The 19,417-nt window shown below is 37.9% G+C and overlaps 1 protein-coding gene across 1 annotated transcript in view; it reads left to right on the forward strand.

The window, feature by feature from the left end:
* Positions 1–19,417, forward strand: part of LOC115729093 (glutamate receptor 2.1-like) — a 380,267-nt gene that overhangs the window by 82,589 nt on the left and 278,261 nt on the right. The gene's annotated exons all lie outside the window — the stretch shown is intronic.

The raw sequence follows: 19,417 nt of genomic DNA on the forward strand, positions 1-19,417 counted from the left end.
AGGCTACGGGAGTTCTCAGCTGAAGCAAGCTTCCCTCTTTGATATTATCCCTTAATTTCTTGAATTATTACTTCAAGAAAGTAATAGTCAATCACCCACCACCCCCATTTGACACTTGGCAAATAAATCCTCCACCACATAAATTACTTTAGCCATTATTAACCATAATTTTCTAGTAATTTCAACTGAGATGTATTCCTAAAAGACCATATTGCCCTTCCTTGTACTTTAAACAAAAATTAATACTCTAGGGGCAAAACGGTCATTTTACTTCCGTTGGCTGAAAATTTGATTTTTCCACCATAGGTTGCTTTCAATGAGGCGACGTCTAATCAAAAATCAAAATTTGAATTCTTCAATTCCTTTGTCCAAATTTTGAGATTTTATTTCCTGATTCATTTTCTATCAATTGTAATTCCGGTTTGTTTCAAACTGAAGGGCGGCTTTTGTAGCAACGTTACGCGTATCGACTCGGTGATTTTCACCACTCTTAGGCATACTCTAGTCATGGCCATTTTGGTTGTCATGTAATTGCGAGGGTTTATCACTAATCCATAGGTTTCGATCTTCAGAAATCGATTTAGGAAAAGTTCGCAAATTATACATTGGTTAAGCGGAATCACCCGCATACCAATCGTACAATACTAGTAATGAATTCCATAATCGTCTTTAGATCGCCCTTTCTTGGCTCTAAATATCCCCTCTGCAATCATTATGGTCAAAATGCCAATTCTTATTTGAGTTTCCTAGGTCCACGTACCTTATCGTGCGTTAGTCTTTCCCTTTTTGGTCGGTTAACTCATGATTGATCGGATCTGAGTGAAATCTAACTGAAATATACCGATAGATCATTCCTCATTCATACATCTAAAAAAGGACGGGAATTTCAGAATGTCACATTTTATATCTCAATGCACTTAGAATACAAACTTATCGATTGAGATAACACAAGTTCTGAAAATTGCTCATCATAGTATATAAATGCATTCTTTCACGGAATTTATTCTTGCTAAAAGTATAAGGAATGAAATTTCAAAATTATCACTTAGCAAGATTATCACTAGAGCAACTTTGTTGAAGTTGCTCATTCTTTTCTAATCTCAATTTCTTCATTACTACAATAGATTGTCTTGTCATCATCAAAAAGGGGGAGATTGTTAAGAAAAATCTCTAGACGGTTTTGAAGTTGACAAAACAATCATAGCACTCTTGTATTTTGTGATAATACAGTGATTTACTTGTTTTGCATATTATCCTTTGGTGTGGGGATGCACAGGATTGAATCTGGCAAAAGGATTTGGCTCAGATGTTGTTTCTGAGAGTCTCGGATGCTGGTTCGAGCTCGGACATTGAGTGGGGATAGCTCGGACGTTGGAATGACACTCAAGCTTTGAGAGAAGTACTTCACTAGCGATGAATCGAATTTCAAGAGGAATTCAAATTGAGCTTAATTGATGCATATCAACGGACGGCATCGAACTGGATCATTCTTGTAGATTTTCAGTGACTAAGATCAATCAATGATGCGGAATCAAGGAAACAAATCAAGACTTTCTAAATGGAAGAAACCATCTATGGAAACTCGGGATCATAATTGTATGGGCGATTTGATCCAAACGGGGAAGACTTTCCTTTTGGCGATCCCCAACGGCTAAGAGATCTTCTTTTTGCAAACATCTCATCTAAAAGGGTAGATTTGGAGAGATCTCTTCTGGATGCCTTGCAACGGCTAGATTGGAAGCGGAAGAGTACAAAAGACATCTCGAAGACGAAGGGAAATGAGATCGGCATAAAGAGGGAAAAGTGTTCATAATTCCTAGATAGAGTGTACTCTATTTTTAACACACTTCTTGATCTATCCATTGTAATTGTGAGGAGGTGTACACAAGAGTATTGAACGCTAGGGTGAAGTCCTGCGTGTCAATGAGATCACCGATCCGTAACCTCCGAGCTGATTAATAGTGGAATCCAGCCGATTGGGTGTCGGCCGAAGAAGTGGATGTAGGCTTAACCAAAGCCGAACCACTATAATCCCTCTATGCAGTTTTCCTTATCTCTTACTCTAATCTTTCTAAATATTTTATGATAGTTAAACTATACACGGACAATACGCATTGATCCTATTACATTTCTATCATCAATTGAATTGCTTGATCATCCGAGATTGCTGTTTTACCTTGTGTGACTTGAATTCCGCAATAAAATCTTAAATTCGCACGTTATCACTTATTCACCCCCCTCTAAGTGAATTTACTAGCCAACAACATTGCATACGCTGAAATTTCATAGGTTGATAGTGTACTTTGGATGCTATCTTTCGTGATCTGAGGCGATTTGGTGGGGATGACGCGGGCCTTGAGATCCGGGCGTGAGAACGACCGTGAGAGCATTTAACTAAATGCAAATATATGAACCGGCATGATTGTCTGGTGTACTCGTGTGGTCGCGTGATGGATGCCTAATATGATCGTATCGACGGGAGTTTGAAATTACACGACTTATTGAATACTTGATATGATCATGCCGACGGGGGATTCGGAATCACATGATTATTGGATGCTTGATATGACATTGTCAGTAAGAGTTCGGAATCACACGACCTATCGGTTGCACGACAGTCCGTATCGGCGGTAGTTCGGAATCACACGGCTGGTAGGATGCCGGTCATGGCAAGTTGCGGACCAACTCTCCCTACGTAAATGCCCGGTATGTCCATGCTAGCAGGAGTTTGGTACTACATGGCTTATCGGTTGCCGTTGCCGAAGGAATCGGACGAAGTTCGATCTTGTCGGAAGAGTACCGACAACCTAGTGTGCTGTGATCAAGTGATCTTAAATAACCGGAACGCGTGTGGAATACTGTGCATGCAAACTGTCTTGATTGTTGGTTGCGTGCCTTGGTTGTGTGCAATTATTTACAAGTTATATATACTGTTCAATGTGTAGACCAAGGAGGGGTAAGATTGCACGTGATTGACAATTGATTTGTTGGGTTGTGGCTAATCCTGTGATAGTTAGACCGTAGCACTAGTCACACGCTATTGATCTACTATTGATAGTGGACTTGCATGTTTAGGCTCCCTTGAGTGAATCAGTGCCATACTTGGACTTAGTCATTGACTCACAAGATTTATATCTCACCCGTTATTGTTAACCATTTTTCGGGACCCTAGCGATGGAGAACTTGTTCTGAGGTGGACATGGACGTCATTTTTCTTTTGAGTAGTATGGAGTATTGTTAACCCCAACCTTGATCCGGTATCTTTTGAGGGTTGTAGAAAGTGGCCCGAAGAATGGGCTTGCATATATTTTGTTTCCTTGGGTTAACAAAGATATATAAATAAAAGGTGATCTTTTGCCGAGCTATTGTGATTTCATTGATGTGACCGCCTACTATTCTATCCCCGTTGCTTAATTATTGTCTAAGGATGTAGCACCATCCGCATGCACTTAGTGAAAAGTTAAAAATAATGGGTCGATGATGTGTCTAGAACGTTACCCTTATTAACCTAAGGCTTTTTGGTAGGGTTGTTGCGTGCCCGAGGATCGAGGCATGACATTCTGTTTTAACCTAGATGCAAAAACTTGATTGATCCACGAGACATTGGAAGATTTTCGCAATTATAGTTAATCATATGGTGACTAACTAAAATTATAGAGAATAGAGAAATTGTATTTACTAGAAGAAATATTTCTAACTGAATGGAAAATGAAGTGCATGCATGGCTGAGTGAAGACATGCTTTTACATCCAATTCTCATTTGTACAAGATCGACGAGACTACGGATATCAATGCAATTAGAGCTGCTTCAGAGCAAGGTGTGTAGTTTTTCCTAACTTTCCCCTTGTCATTTCTAGTCACCACTTGCACGGACTTTTTTCTCGTGTGTGCAGTTTTTGATGTTGTTTCTTCTGAAGTTTCGGATTAGTTTGAATTTCTTGTGCCTCGGGGATTTTAAATTGCAACCACAAATTGCGATTTCCTTGGTGTGTCGTGTGGATCGTCGGTTGGCTAGAACTAAATTTGCTGAAAAGACCGATTTTAAACCGTTTTGTTTGAGCTATTGTTCTTCAAACCATTTCATTGTTTACGGACTATTTGCATTGACATCTTCTTTCTTGATATTCCTTCAGGGAACTCTATCTGTATCTTGTGGTATGGCTAGAAATGGTCGTGACTTGTATCTCTTGCGGGTGTAAAATGATTTGTATACATCTCTGCAGCTGACTTCGTTATAGCGAATTATTTACTCCGAGGATATTATGAGGGAAAGGTATTGTCCTAAAAGTTGACGTCTTGTATGCCAAGTGTATAGAATTTAGAAGTTAAAGCTTCAATTATTGGGAGGCCCTACTTATGATCCATAGATTGCTCTAATGCTCTTTATTGAAGCTTTTCGTAAGTGCAATGTGCAAGTTTAAGCAGACTATGGGTAAATGCTTTCTGAGTGCAATGTTAATTCTATATGCTGCCTTCGACTCTGTTCAATATATAGATAAAATATGCTTCACCTCAACTTGAAGAATAGTGAGCGCTATGTTAAATTTTCTCTATTATTTATCTTGTCTGCAGAGAGCTGCTGAAAAAGAGCTGTTGACAAAGTTCACTTATGGAGGTAATATAATTGTTTTTCCTTTACTTGTAAGTAGGCCGAATTAAGAATACGCATGCTAAAAGGGCTAGTGATTTACTACAAGTGCCTTGCATTTTGTGCCTGGATGCATTTTGACGTGCTATATATACACTCAGAAGTGATTTTGAGGCTCGGGTTTATATATGGGATTCGCCGGGTTGAGAGCATGAAGATACCGCAGGGAGTGATTGGATCTCCTTTGGAGATGGTAAGTATTGGAATATATTGAGTGGGGTCCACGGGGTTACGGTTGTGCGCCCATGCAAGCAACAACACCTTCTCTTAACAGTTATCATAGGAAACCAACGTGTAAAGTCACGTTATTTCAACCAATGATAAAACCGACTTGCTCCATATCGTTTTTACTACACTCATTCAATCACTTTCAAAAAACAAAAGATACGTAACGTAAACTCTCCTCCCGATTCTCGGTCGATTGACGTTCAACGACGAAACTCCAGGATCGCAAAAGGGGCTTCTAACTGGTGACAATTAAGGTATGTCATCGTGATATACTTTGCACGATCGATGATTCAAGTGATTCAATTGGGCATGCTTCCGCGAATTAGATTGAAGGAGAACGGGAATGTAAATTCCCTACATTGGTATCAAAGCGTATGTTACTTCATTCTTGATCGTTTTTTTTTTTTTTTTGTGATGATTTGGTATGTTTTAAGAACTTTTAACCCTAATCGTGTCATTACTGTTCATAGCGTTTTAGTTGTGATTCGTTCATCAAAAAAGTAAATTGAACATACAATTAGAGCGGGCTCGTCGAGACGATCAATTTGAGTGGTCGTCGGCCTCGAGGGTCCACTAGATGCCGCCGCATGCACCGCGATGGGGTGGAGTCCATCGAGGCTGTGGCGTTTCATCCTTTTTTATGTCAATTTTTGTTCATCAAATTTGAGTTTTAAATATACCATTATGTTCGTCTCAAAGAGGCGAAAATTTTGATGAGAGTTTGGTTGCCGGAGGACACCGGATGGCCCATCACGCGCCGACATGCGCCGACGAAGCCACTACGTGTGGCGGGCCATGCACCATGTGTGGGGTATGTGAGCGGCCGATCTCGCGTCGCACGTGCAGCACACGCGGGGGCCGGGCCCATGTGCCGCATATGTGGGTGTGGCCCACTTCGGCGTATTGGGCCTAAACCGGCCCAATACGAAATCCAGCTCTTTAATAAAAAAAATTTTTTGGACAAGCCCATTTCGGATTGACTAGACCCAGCCCGTGACCCGAGCCCTGTTTTGGACCCAACCCGGTCTAACCTTGACTCGGTTGACCCGATTTGACCGTTGAACATTGACCGGTCGTTGACTTTGACCGTTGACTATTGACTAAAAAAAAAAAAAAACCTCAGTCAACCTATTGGGTCTTGTATGATATTTGATTTTGGTATTATTGGTTACGATATGTTCGTAATTATCGCTTGATTGATGGATTTTAGTAATTCACTTTATTCTACATTCGTTGCGGGAACAATGTCATCAAGACCTAGACCTAAGGAAATATGGGCAAGGCAAAGTTAAAAAACTCCAAGAAGACCAAGGGAACCCGAGCAAATACTAGCCCTTAATGAGAAGATTCAACAATTGACTCATTACAGATGGGATAATGTATGTGACATTATAACCCATGTGATAACGGTCAACGACAAGATCCAAGAGATTATTTGGGCTGGATGTGTTATAACCTACATGGATGCTTTTTATGCTCTAAGGGATTCCATACTTGAGGAATGGCATGGACTGATGACTCAAAGTGTATTAGGTAGATTCCCTTACTACTTATAAGTTATTCAAGCTACATTTCTTATGAGAGTTCATAAAGGTCGGAGCAACAAAGACGCTATCGCTTGAGATGAATGGGTCTTGGCACAGGCACAATGTGCCTTGGTGTAAGACCATAGGTTCTCGGAGAGGTTTTCCTAATGTGTTGATATGGGCTCCTAATATAGTTGAAAATCCTCCAAGAGAGCTTGTAGATTCTCTTCTTTGGATAAGGGAAGTCACCCGGGTCAATCTTCAAACCAATATAAGGGTCACGACGCACGATTACCTTTAGATTTTTCTTGACAGTTTTATTTCTATGTTGAGTTAGGATTTATTTTTGGGAACTTGTTGTTGTTGATTCAATGTTCATTGTGGATATTATATTTTTAATTATATATTCTATTATGAACATGTCATATGTTTAATTCAATGAGGTTGTATATATCTAATTGGGAGTGTTCATTAGTTTTTTTTTTTAGTAACAATATGATGAGCATATATGGATAATTATATTGATATAGGGTTTTTAGATTAGAATATCTAGATGATGATGGGGAACTTAGTGAACTGTTGATTTTGGAATCTTTTCTGAAGCAATATATCAATATAATCAAGATGCATAAACACAATTGCATTTGTTGCATAAAAAAAAGACTTAAAATCGTGCAAAATGTCTAATTTTCAGATATTATGGTAACGACATCAAAGAATATTGTTGCTGAGCTCAACAGAGGAGAGAAATTGAATGGAGAGAATTATGAAATCTAGAGTATGAAAATCCAGTATCTATTGGAAAAGCTTAAGGCACTAGAAGCTTTAAACCTTATCATGATCGAACCAAAGAGAGAATATTGTTGCTGAGCTCAACAAAGGAGAGAAATTGAATGGAGAGAATTATGAAATCCGGAGGATGAAAATCCAGTATGTTCTAGAAGAGCTTGAGGCACTAGAAGCTCTAAACCTTATCATGACCGAACCGGAAGATGGTAACACTGCTCAACATAGAAGGGACAAGGAAGCCTTCGTTGTCTGGAAGAAAAAAAACTTGAATGCTCGCATTACGTTGTTGAGCAATATGGATAATGACATTATGCGAGAGTTCAAATAGCATGAGAATGCTAAAAATATGTGGGATGTACAGAAGGAAAAATTTGGACAGACCTCTATCACTAAGCTGAGACGACTCACGATCGGGTTTGATACATATAAGATGCCACATGGGCATTTTATAAGGCTACATCCGAGGAAGATGTCAAACATGATTAGTGAGCTGAAAGATACCGGTCATATATTATCTGATGAACAATAGGTGCAGCGAGTTATTCGCTCTTTGCCCAATAATTGAGAGCATATGAAAGTCAACCCGACCCACAATGAGAATGTGAAAACCTTCGAAGATGCTATGCGTCACTTAGAGCTAGAAGAGGATCGCCTTTTAGCAGCCAAAATACATTCTGATGTTTATGTGGCTGGATCTAGCTCACATGGAGCTTCGGGCTTCAAGCGCAAGCATACCGGCAAGTTCATAAATAGGGCAGGTAAAGGAGCAGAACCATCTAGTAAGAAACTAAGGTTTGTGAAGAATGGCAAAGGGAAGCATCCAGTGAAGAAAAACATTTCAAAGATAAAATGTTATAACTATGGCAAGAAAAGTCACTTCGCTCGCGGCTGTGGTGAGCCGAAGAAGGTAGAAACCCTGGACACACTTAAAAGTGTCGGTTTTGTATCTAGTTTTGTATATTTAACTGAATCTCTTCCTTTGTGGACTGTAGACTCGGGCGCTACAGACCATGTAGCCAGAGATAGAAGTACATTTGTGGAATTTCAACGAATTCCAAGTGGAGTGAGATGGATCTATGTAGGAAATAATTCTAGAGTGGAAGTGAAAGGGATTAGCACCTGCCAACTTAATATGCGTGGTGGACGTAGTTTATTCCTACAGGATATCTTGTATACTCCAAAGCTTCGTCGAAATCTAGTCTTTGTATTGGTATTAATCAAACTTGGTTTCAATATGAATGTCCATAGCAGTGGTATGGATTTGTTGTTATGTACAACATTTTATGGTTTAGGTTACTTTGTGAATGGCCTTATTGTATTAGATGTTGAAAATATTAGTGCGAATATGTGTTATTCCCTATTTGTATCTTCCAATTCTAGTGAAAATGATGTGAATATTTGGCATGCTAGGCTTAGTCATATTGGCCAACAGAAAATGAATAGATTAGCCAAAGACGGCTTATTAGGTAATATTGAAAAAGTCGAATTGTCTGTCTATGAACATTAGTGCGAATATGTGTTATTCCCTATTTGTATCTTCCAATTCTAGTGAAAATGATGTGAATATTTGGCATGCTAGGCTTAGTCATATTGGCCAACAGAAAATGAATAGATTAGCCAAAGACGGCTTATTAGGTAATATTGAAAAAGTCGAATTGTCTGTCTATGAACATTGCCTAGCTGAGAAAACAACATGAAAGCCATTTGGAAAGGGTACGAGAGCTGAATTTCCTTTGTAACTAGTCCATATTGACATCTGTGGCCCAATGAATGTAAGGGCAAGGAATGAGGCTGTATACTTCATCACATTTATTGATGATATACTCAATATGGATATGTCTATCTCGATTTCTCATAAATCGAAACATTAAGTTGCTTCAAGAAATTTATGACCTTAGTGAAAAATCAATTAGATAAGAAAATAAAAGCTTTGAGATCCGATTGAGGTTGAGAATATTTATCTGATGAGTTCAAAAATCTATGTGCTGAAAAGGGAATAGATAGATAGTTATCTATTCCATACACTCCGCAACAAAATGAAGTTATCGAAAGACGAAACGTAACCCTACTTGAAATGGTTAGGTTCATGATGACACAAGCTAATTTACCGATTGTCTTTTGGGGCGATACTTTATTAACTATTGCCTATGTACTTAACCTAGAGCCTTCCAAATTAGTCACTTCTACCACATATGAATTGTGGACGAGTTGAAATCCCGATATAAGCTTTCTCAAATCTTAGGGTTGTGATGCCTATACTTATGGGTCCTCTCATAAATATGAAAAATTAGGACCAAGAGACAAAAAGAGTATATTCATAAGATACTCGGAACACTCTAAAGGATATATGTTCATAGGTGAACAAGAAAGCAGAAGTATGACCGAACTTGAATCTGGAGATGTTACATTCTTGGAGAATGAATTTCCAAGAAAGGGCGAAATAGGTGAAGACTGTTCCCTATTTGAGACATTAGATCAAGATAATGGAACTGCTGGATATAATGATCCAAGTGGGAGTAATGTGAGAAGTGGGGGGTTAAGTACCAATCGGTCTCAATTGTAACCACTTGATGAATCGATACCATTATCCGATTCGAGGGGGAGCGTAATAGAAAGTGAAGTGCTTAGGATACAATCTTCTCCACAACGAACTAGTCCCAAAAGCGTTCCTCGTCGATGCTTTGAGATCGAAGGGGAAGCTTTCATGATAGCTCCACTAGAAGAATATGAGCCAAGAAATGTGAATGAAGCTCTATCTTGCCTAATAAGGAAAAATGGATGAAAGCAATGGAGGAAGAAATGGAGCCAATGAAATCAAACCATGTTTGGGAATTGGTTGATCTTTCTAAAGGGGGTAAAGCCCTTGGGAACAAATGGGTTCTCAAAATAAAGCGTAAGGCTGATAGCTCGATTGAAAGTTATAAGGCTTGCCTTGTGGTGAAGGGATATAACCAACAAGAAGGAATTGATTATGAAGATACTTTTTCTCCCGTGGTTAGATTCACCTCAATTCGTCTTATTCTGGCAATAGTGGCTAGTTTGGATCTTGAGTTACATCATATGAATATAAAGACTACTTTTCTTAATGGAAAATTAGAAGAAGAGATATACATGGAACAACCCGTTGGGATTGTCAAAGAAGGTCAAGAACAAAAGGTATGTCGACTTCTGAGATCGATATATCGCCTTAAGCAGTCTCTAAGACAATGGTATATATGCTTTCATAATGCCATTGTGGCATATGATTTTGATATGATTAATGAAGACAATTGCATATATATCAAAAGATCCAAAGGTCACTTTGTAATTTTATCATTATATGTTGATGATATACTGATTGCCAGAAGTAATATGGAGTTTGTCAAGACAATCAAAAGATGGCTATCTTCCAATTTTGAAATGAAAGATATGCGCGAAGCTACGTATATTCTCGGAGTCAAGATTTCGAGAGATCGTTCGAAAAAGTTATTGTCTCTTTCGCAAGAGATATATATCAATAAAGTTCTTGAATGATTTCGTATGCAAGATTGCAATCCCATTGATACTCATATTGCAAAAGGTGAAGGATTGAGCTGAAGGATGTGTCCTAAGACTCCACAAGAGCAAGAACGTATGAAAAAAGTTCAATATGCTAGTGCTGTTGGAAGCTTTATGTACGCTATGATGTGTATCGGACTTGATATTTGTTATGCAGTTGAACTGGTCAATAGATACCAATCCAATCCAAGTCAAACACATTGGACTATCGTTAAGAGAATCCTAAGGTATCTAAAAGCAATCGTTGATTATTCTCTGACATATCAAGGAAGTGATTTGCACCTTGAAGGCTTTATCGATGCCGACTGGGGAGGAGATTTGGATGATAGGAAGTCCACTTTTAAAAATGTGTTCTTATTGAATAATGGGGCCATATCGTGGAGCGGTAAGAAACAACAGTATATAGCCTTATCCACCATGAAAGTCGAGTTCGTGGCATTATCAGCGACAACACAAGAGGGTGTTTGGCTTAAAAGATTTTTGGATCATTTGGGTGTTATTAAAGATACCGCAAAACCCGTGAAGGTTTATTGTGATAGTCAGACAGCAACGGCTTACACTAAAGATCTTTAGTTTCATGGCAAGACCAAACACATAGACATTAAGTATAATTATGTCAAGGACATGATAACACGAAAGGAAGTTAACCTACAATGTGTATCTACGCATAGTATGTTAGCAGATCCTATGACAAAGCCAATTCTTAGATATGTTTTCTTAAGTCATATAAAAACTCTAAGACTGCGTAGAGGTTGATGTATTGAATATTTGTATTTTCCCTTGAATATTAATGATTGATGATATTGTTTGTCAATATGAAAGTCTATTTGATATTTATGCATGTTAATGCTTGATGCATTGTATTTAAAAGGTATGTCGGACGGATGTGAGATTAGCCCATTCACACGGGTAATCGTCTTTATTTCTTGTGTGTTGAATAGAGATGAGGTAATTTTAAGCTTATTATCTAGGTGATAATTGAGAGCCCAAGTTTAAAAATATTAATGCTGCCTTAACAGAATGTTAATATGAGGACTTATCATATTATAATGTCCGAAAGTGAAATAACTCACATATTTCACTTTATCCGTCTTCAATGCCGGATGAGAGTTCTGATGGAAACTTTTTGGCTGAAGTTGTTACATGAACTCAAGTAAGGCAATGAGTGCGTCAAAAATAATCATTTGTACGGTATTAAAATGAAAAGACATATGCTCCATGGGGAAGAAGAAAAATAACGTAATACGTATTTCATATTACATATGCATAGCCGACCAATGAGAGTTGGCAAAAGTTTAGATTTCAACTTTTCTATGCCGTGTGAGACTCTCGAGGATACAATTCCTCATTTTTAGTACCCTCACGACTCTTCATTATTCTCGAGATCTCTACTTAGTGTTCGCTATCTTAGAGTGTTACCTATGGTCATGAAATTGATTCGATCTAAAAGGACATTTCTAGAAAAGCGAGCTGAAATGAGATTAAGAAGTCTAATGGATGAGGAAGATCAATTTAGAGATTTGTGTCACGTTGTGGATTATATTCACAAACCGGTCATTTATGATTATTTAGTGTGATCATAACTGTGAAAATAACGTATCATATTTTGAATGAGATCTAGAGAGAGATATGTATGTGACCGATCGATTTAGGGTACAACATACTGAATCTATCTATGGTCATCTCCATTTTTTTTTTAGCTGTCATATACTCTTAACAGATATGTGACAATGAGTTCTTAAAATATGTTGGTCACACGGGTTATTTACCAATATGAACTTTGTGAAAATAAAATGAGTATTGTATTTGGCCCTCGGTGGGCGGATGGGAGTTGTTTGCCTTGCATGGGCGAGTGGGAGATATTGTATTATATTGAATGGGGTCCATAGGGTTACGATGTGTGCCCATGCGGGCAACAACACCTCCCCTTAGCAATTATCATAGGAAACCGTGTAAAGTCACGCTATTTCAACAGATGATAAAACTAACTTCCTCCCTATCGTTTTTACTACACACTCATTCAATCACTTTCAAAAAACAAAAGATGCAGAACATAAACTCTCCTCCCGATTCTCAGTCGATTGACGTTCAACGACGGAACTCCGAGATCGCAAAAGGGGCTTTTAACCGGTGACAATTAAGGTATGTCCTCGTGATATATTTTGCACAATCGGTGATTCAATTGGGCTTGTTTCTGCCAATTAGATTGAAGTAGAATGGGAATGTAAATTCCCTACATTAAGTTACCTATTCCAAAAGCAATTTCGTTTGTTTTGCAGTGGATGAGGTATGTTTCAACCACTTACCCGTGTTAGGTCCATGCATTGCCTGAGCGATGTTGGTCAAAGTCTTGTTGTCCATAATGATGGCCTGTATTTTACTGTCTCATTCTTTTGAGATCACTGAGAATACTTCCTAGTACAATTTGGAAGTTGCCATGCCTACCATATTTATGTCAACTTTATTTTTTTTACTGAGAGTGATTTTTTTTTGTGTTTCAATGTTTGCAGATCTTTCAACTCGTGAAGCCACTCAATCAAGTGCCGCTTGTTGGCCCCCTCTTCACACCTCCTGTGAATGTCACTGCGGTGGCGAAGGTCGCTGTTAGAGTAGCTACAGATCCAGTCTTCCCTCCAGGTATCGTAGATGTCCATGGAATACTCCGATATAGCCAACAAAAGATGAAGTAGAAATGGTCTGACCCATTTCATCTTTATTTGTTCAATCTTATAGAGCTGTTAATAACTTGACCATTCGGATGCCGTTTTTTCGTATATATATATATATATATTTGGTCCTGCTGGAGTCTGCAAATGCCTGGAGGACCAAGAGATGAATTGTTAGTTCAAACCTTGAAGGCAGTAAGTGCGTTTGGAAGAGATAAATCCTATGTACATTGTGGTTTCACTTCTTTGAGTCATGGATAATTACACTGGGCAAGAATAAAAAAGCTTTTCATTGTTCTCACCCTCAATGTGATATATGGATTTCAGACTTATTTACTTTCGACGCACAATCCAATGACATATGAAACCCGAAAGTTGATAGGATTGCAAGATTCAAGAGGCCACGCAAGACAGTTAATTGATCATCAGTGAGGGGTGTAGGGTTTCCAAAACAATCATAGTTTCTTTTCATGCCTCTTCTAAATTGTTCATACATTCCAGTGGGTCAGTTTCTTCTTCCTGTCATTTTCACAGGTTTGGAACTTTTATATTTGTTCACTGTTCCGGCCCTTGGAGCTTGTGAGTCTCACTTGAGATCCATCGAACCTGAGCTCCGATTGGAGTTTTTCTGAAGTTTAAGTTTTCTAATTCTTATGAAGGTACGTTTGCCAAAGAGCCCCCGTGTCAGGGCGACCCATATGATAGGTAAGTACCTGTAAACAACTTGCAAGAAGATTCTTCGGCTGACTTGGTGGGTGATTTTGACCAGGAAGAAATCCCGCCAATCCTACTCCCAGTTTCGTGGAGAAATTATTTCAGTGGTCTAAGAGGATTAGTCAATCATGTCAAGTTGTCACGTGTCCAACCTTATAATTTTTCTTCATTCATGACGAGGACTACTCCCACCGGATAATGAGGCTCAATTTGTTGCAGAAAAAAAAATATTGCCAACAATTTATATATAAATATTTTGTCGACGGCGATAAATTTTTTGTTCATTATTAGGAAAGTATTTTTCAAATCTCGAAACAAACAGAGCCTCGGCTCATAGTTAAAATAGAAAGAAAAATCATGCCCTGACAATGGCATAGAGAAGTCTCTCTTCTTTATGGGTCTAATCTAAATATTTAAGAAGGGAAAGCATGACTTATTTGAAGAACTGGCTTTCTCTGTGCTTTTGCCTTTTGGGTCAAGTTATTCATTATAATGGATCTTGCACTAATTACTAAGGTTTGTTTCGTAAAAATTGAACTATTATTTTGCAAAAGTGATCGTTTGTATACTTCTAACTGAACAGAAAATATTTTTATTATTTATGAAAATATTTTGACATAAATTATTGTCCATACTGAAAATTTTTTCTCAACATCAGCATCAACATTACCTTTATCCCAAATTAGTTGGGGTCGACGGTTGATGAACCCAAAAATAAATAAAATAAAAGCAAGATCGATTGAGTGAAAAGAAATAAATATGTAAAAATAAAAATATATAAATAATTTATTTTTTGCGAAACACATGGACCTTATAAGTTTTTTTTTTTTTTAATCTTAAAAGGACCTACCTGTTGGGAGGATTTATCTTCGTCCTGAAAAGTTAGATTTTTGCATGAAGTTGGGGATCAATTTAAAAAAAAGTCAAATGTCTTTCACGAATGCATTATAGTGAAATCATCATTGGATTCTCATTTCGCTACATCAAATCATTCAAACATCAAACTTCCATAGAATTCACGAAAAACCCATTTCTCGAAACACATAATCCACTGCAAATAGGCAACCAGGCAAACTGTCTAGAGTTCAGGAAGATACGAACCCATGATCCTAATTGTAAAGCACAATGTTGAGTTGACTGAAATTTCTAAATGTTTAGTGAGTCTTTGAATGTTGAAAAAGAACATGAAGAAAAAGGAACTTCGCAGTAATAATGTTTTACTTTATATTGGACTCGTTAATTCAACATACCCAATAATGGGCAAGAGAACATTAGAAGTGCCAAAATCTATCTACGACGCTCATTTTAGTGCCAAAGTGTTTTTTTTTTTTTTTTGGCTTACTGAAGTGCCAACATTTTTTTAAAATGATCATTTAAGTGTTAACTCTGCTCTGTTTTGTCAAGAGTCCTACATGGTATCTTTTTATTTATAAGTTAGGCCGACTCGCCGGAGGATACGGTTAGAAATAAAAATAAAATTTAAAACACATATTAAAAACATAAAATTGAAATATAAGATAAAAAAGTAATGGCCAATGAGGGTGGGGAATAGTCGAGGGTGGGGAATAGTCGGCGGTGGTCACCGAGCCCTAGTCATTATTTGGTGACTGCAGGCAAGGGCCTAGATCCACCGAGGGCCGCCATTGGCGGTTGACCCCCACTAATAGTGGCCTTTGCCTGAGGACGGCGACCTCACCGACCACCGGTAAGGGCTTGGCGATCCCGCTGGCCATCACCCAACCTCAATAGCCATTGCCGACAATGATCGGCCGGTGGCGCCTAGGGTCTCGCTACTACAAGTCCTAGTTATTTTTTAATTTTTTTTTAATTTTGTTTAGTTTTTTACCTTATTTTTGAATTTCATTCATTTTTTTTAAATTAACTTATTTTTTTGTGTAGAAGTTCATGTGGATTGAATTTTTTTTAATAAAATTACGACATGGACTTTAAATAATTTTTCCACGTAATATTAAAAATATAATAATAAATGCTAAATAATTAGTTTGGTCGGAATTTCTCCGAGTTGACACTTAAGCGATTTTTTATTTTATTTTATTTGGTACTTAAGTGAGCCAAGAAGAAACTTTGGCACTAAAGTGAGCACGTACACAAACTTTGGCATTAAAGTGAGTTATGAACATAAGTTTTGGCACTTTTGATATTATTTTTGACGCGGAATGTACTATTAGTGTGTTTTTGGATCGATTGGATAGGCAGAAATCCAATCGGAAGGCGAAACGGTGATGTGCCAAGAAGTGACGGATCGGGCCGACGATATCGGATCGTGCTCAAATTCGGTCGGTGAAGTGAAACGGCATCCTAATCAATATACACTGCCGTTGGCTGTGACTAACGATGGATTTTGGCGATTCGAGAATGTCTAGATGAGTTTTCCTATTTTTTTTTAGTATTTTCGAGATTTATTTTACTATTAATGGCAATTTTGTAATTTTGGATTTTGATATTTAGAATCCTACTAGGGTTAGGTTTAGGGTTAACACCCTATAAAAGGTGTTGTTATCACATTTTTGAGGATTGTTATTGATTATTAGACTTTGAGATTTCTCCCTAAGCAAGATTTGCTTGTTATACTCGCCGAATGTTGCGTCAATTTTGCCCGAGTAATGAGTACCGAATTGTGCAATATCAGTACGCAAAATTCACTCTAATGACTTATTCATGTAAGATAGAAGGGTTTATTTAGTGTTTAGATAAATCAATCCACAACGTCTTTCTTTAATCCTGTAACTTTTTTCCCTTTTGGTCTTGGGAATATGTCTCCTCATTGTAACGTGCATCACTTGGCCGAAAATATATCAATGCCAATTGTGTGTGACTGTGTATTTTGATATGTTCTATGGACAATGTGTGGTGTTTGAATCAGACATATGCTAATGTTATGTGTAATTGACTATGACAAGTGCGAATGACATGCACAAATCACCAATGGAAGGATCAAATATCGTATATATTATGTAGGGATGAGCAAATCGGACCACTCGACCGAGACCACCCGGACCGAACCCGGACTGGTGGGAGCGGTTTAGTTCCCGGTTCTAGGATCCTAGGACCGGACTACTCGGACCGGACCGATTTAATTTTTTTTTAAAAGTTACCCTCTCTTTACTTATTAAGGGTGTTCAAAAAATTTTACCAAATTCAGAAGTTATTGGCACTCTCTATTTTTTATTCTCCTCTATAGAAATCTTTTTAGTTACACTTTGTTTTATTTTTTGAAAGTAACCAAGCTCATATGCTCCATGTTAGGAATGGTGCATATGTTTTTTTAGCATGTGTCCGGTCCAATGAAACCTCCCGGGAACCAGACCGGACCGGTGGTCCGGTTCCCAATTTCAGAAAATTGAGAACCGAGACCATTGGTCCCTTTCTCGGTTCTTGAGGGGAACCGGATTAGACCAAGAACCTATCACCCCTAATATTATGATATGAAACCTGAATGGCATGTAGGATAACATGGATGTTGAGTAATAAATATATGAGTGACATGCCAAATGTTACGAGATCCGAATATCATATGTGGGAATGGCATGTGTAAAGACGTAGAGTTTAAATAGGACATGAGCTAGGTACATCTATAAATGACTTAGAATTCGAAAACGGCTTGAGCGAATGTCATTCTTAACGTTGAAGTTGAACTATGCCATGTGTGAATGACGTGCCTGAATCACATGCATGGTCATAGGGAATTCAAATGCAACATGCGTGAATGATTTGCGTAATGACATGGAATAACGAATAGAATATGTGCAAATTACATGTGTTTTAAAATGGAAATTTCAATATGGCATGGTAGAATGACACGTGTCATCATGATGGGATCGGATTATGACAATGTGCTAATGACATACATGTGACATTTAGAATCGAATAGTGACATGCGCGAATGACAAGCATGGTGCCATAGAATTTGAGAAGGGTACGGGTGAATGACTTGTGCAATTATATCAGATTTGAATAGGACACGTGCGAATGGCATACATTATGAAACCAAAATTTTGATATGGCACGATCGAATGAATGGTTGAATATATATTTATCTGATTGATTAACCAATCTAGGTTTTTAGTAATTAACTGGAATTTTTTTTTAGTTTATATAAATCATATTGCAACCAAATTTTCCTCTTACAAAAATCAGTAAAAAAATTTTGTTAATCAAGAATTGATAAAATTTACAAAGGCAATAGTTCCTTCAAGAAAAAGAAGATTCCTTGTGGACTCGACTATTTCCTCGTTAAGTTTCCTCAGAAATACAAAATTTTCTGAGAAATTGTTCGCATTTATTGTTGCTTTTGTCTGCTACGACTTGTATAGTCGGCCCGTTTGACGAATTTTCGCCCCAATTAGTCGGTAGTCGGGATGGAAATCGATGGACAAGCTCACTTTAATCTTCCGTTGTCAGGTCATGGCAATCTTTATCAGATTTTGTCCATTACATGACTTTTATAATCAGCCCGTTCAATGAACTTTCGCCCCAAGTAGCCTGTGACTCGGGCTAGAATTCCATGGACGAGATCGAATGGTACGTCGAAAAAATCATCTGATGCCTCCACATCGCGTGGAGAAAGATTGGTGGTCAGGTCATGGGTCATGGACAAGAAAACCATTTTGAGTAGAGCGAGTTGACTTCAAAGTCTTAGAACACGTAATATCAACACTTAAGTTTTCCCTCTTTTACTATTTCTTTTTTTATGATAACTTGTAAATTAATTGCCCCGTCAGTTTGATTTACACACATATCCTCAGTTTGATTTCAAGGCATACGCAGTTTCTTGGAAACTCGCAAAGCTTATCTACAAACATGTCAAGTCCATTTGATGGTACTTCTGTGCCTCTTGAAGTCCGTTGGGACCAGTCCTTGAGTTGAATCGAATCAGAATCGACATGCAAGGAAAAAACAACAACGACAACGACAGAAAACAACATAATAAGAACAATATTTGTTACCTTTGCTAAGCCATAAATATACACAACTGTCATTTTTAACGATTTTGCACATTCACCTTTATATGGTATACAGATAAGTGATCATGTTTGATTTGATTCTATGCACAATTTTTCACCCATTTGCGAATTTCTCTTCTCTTCCTTGTCTTTTATTCCAACATACAAGGTTTTCTACTCAATACTATAATATAAGGATTTGTAAAACTAAGGCTTTCGTCATGCTACATCAAATTCAACTTGAGGGGAAATGTCAGGTTAAGCGAAATATATAACCGAGACCGTTCTCTCTTATCTGTCTAATCTATTGATATATGATCGATTGCTCGCTTGACAATTTAAAGC

Source organism: Rhodamnia argentea, chromosome 4 (genome assembly GCF_020921035.1).
Source record: "Rhodamnia argentea isolate NSW1041297 chromosome 4, ASM2092103v1, whole genome shotgun sequence".
Lineage (NCBI taxonomy): Eukaryota > Viridiplantae > Streptophyta > Magnoliopsida > Myrtales > Myrtaceae > Rhodamnia > Rhodamnia argentea.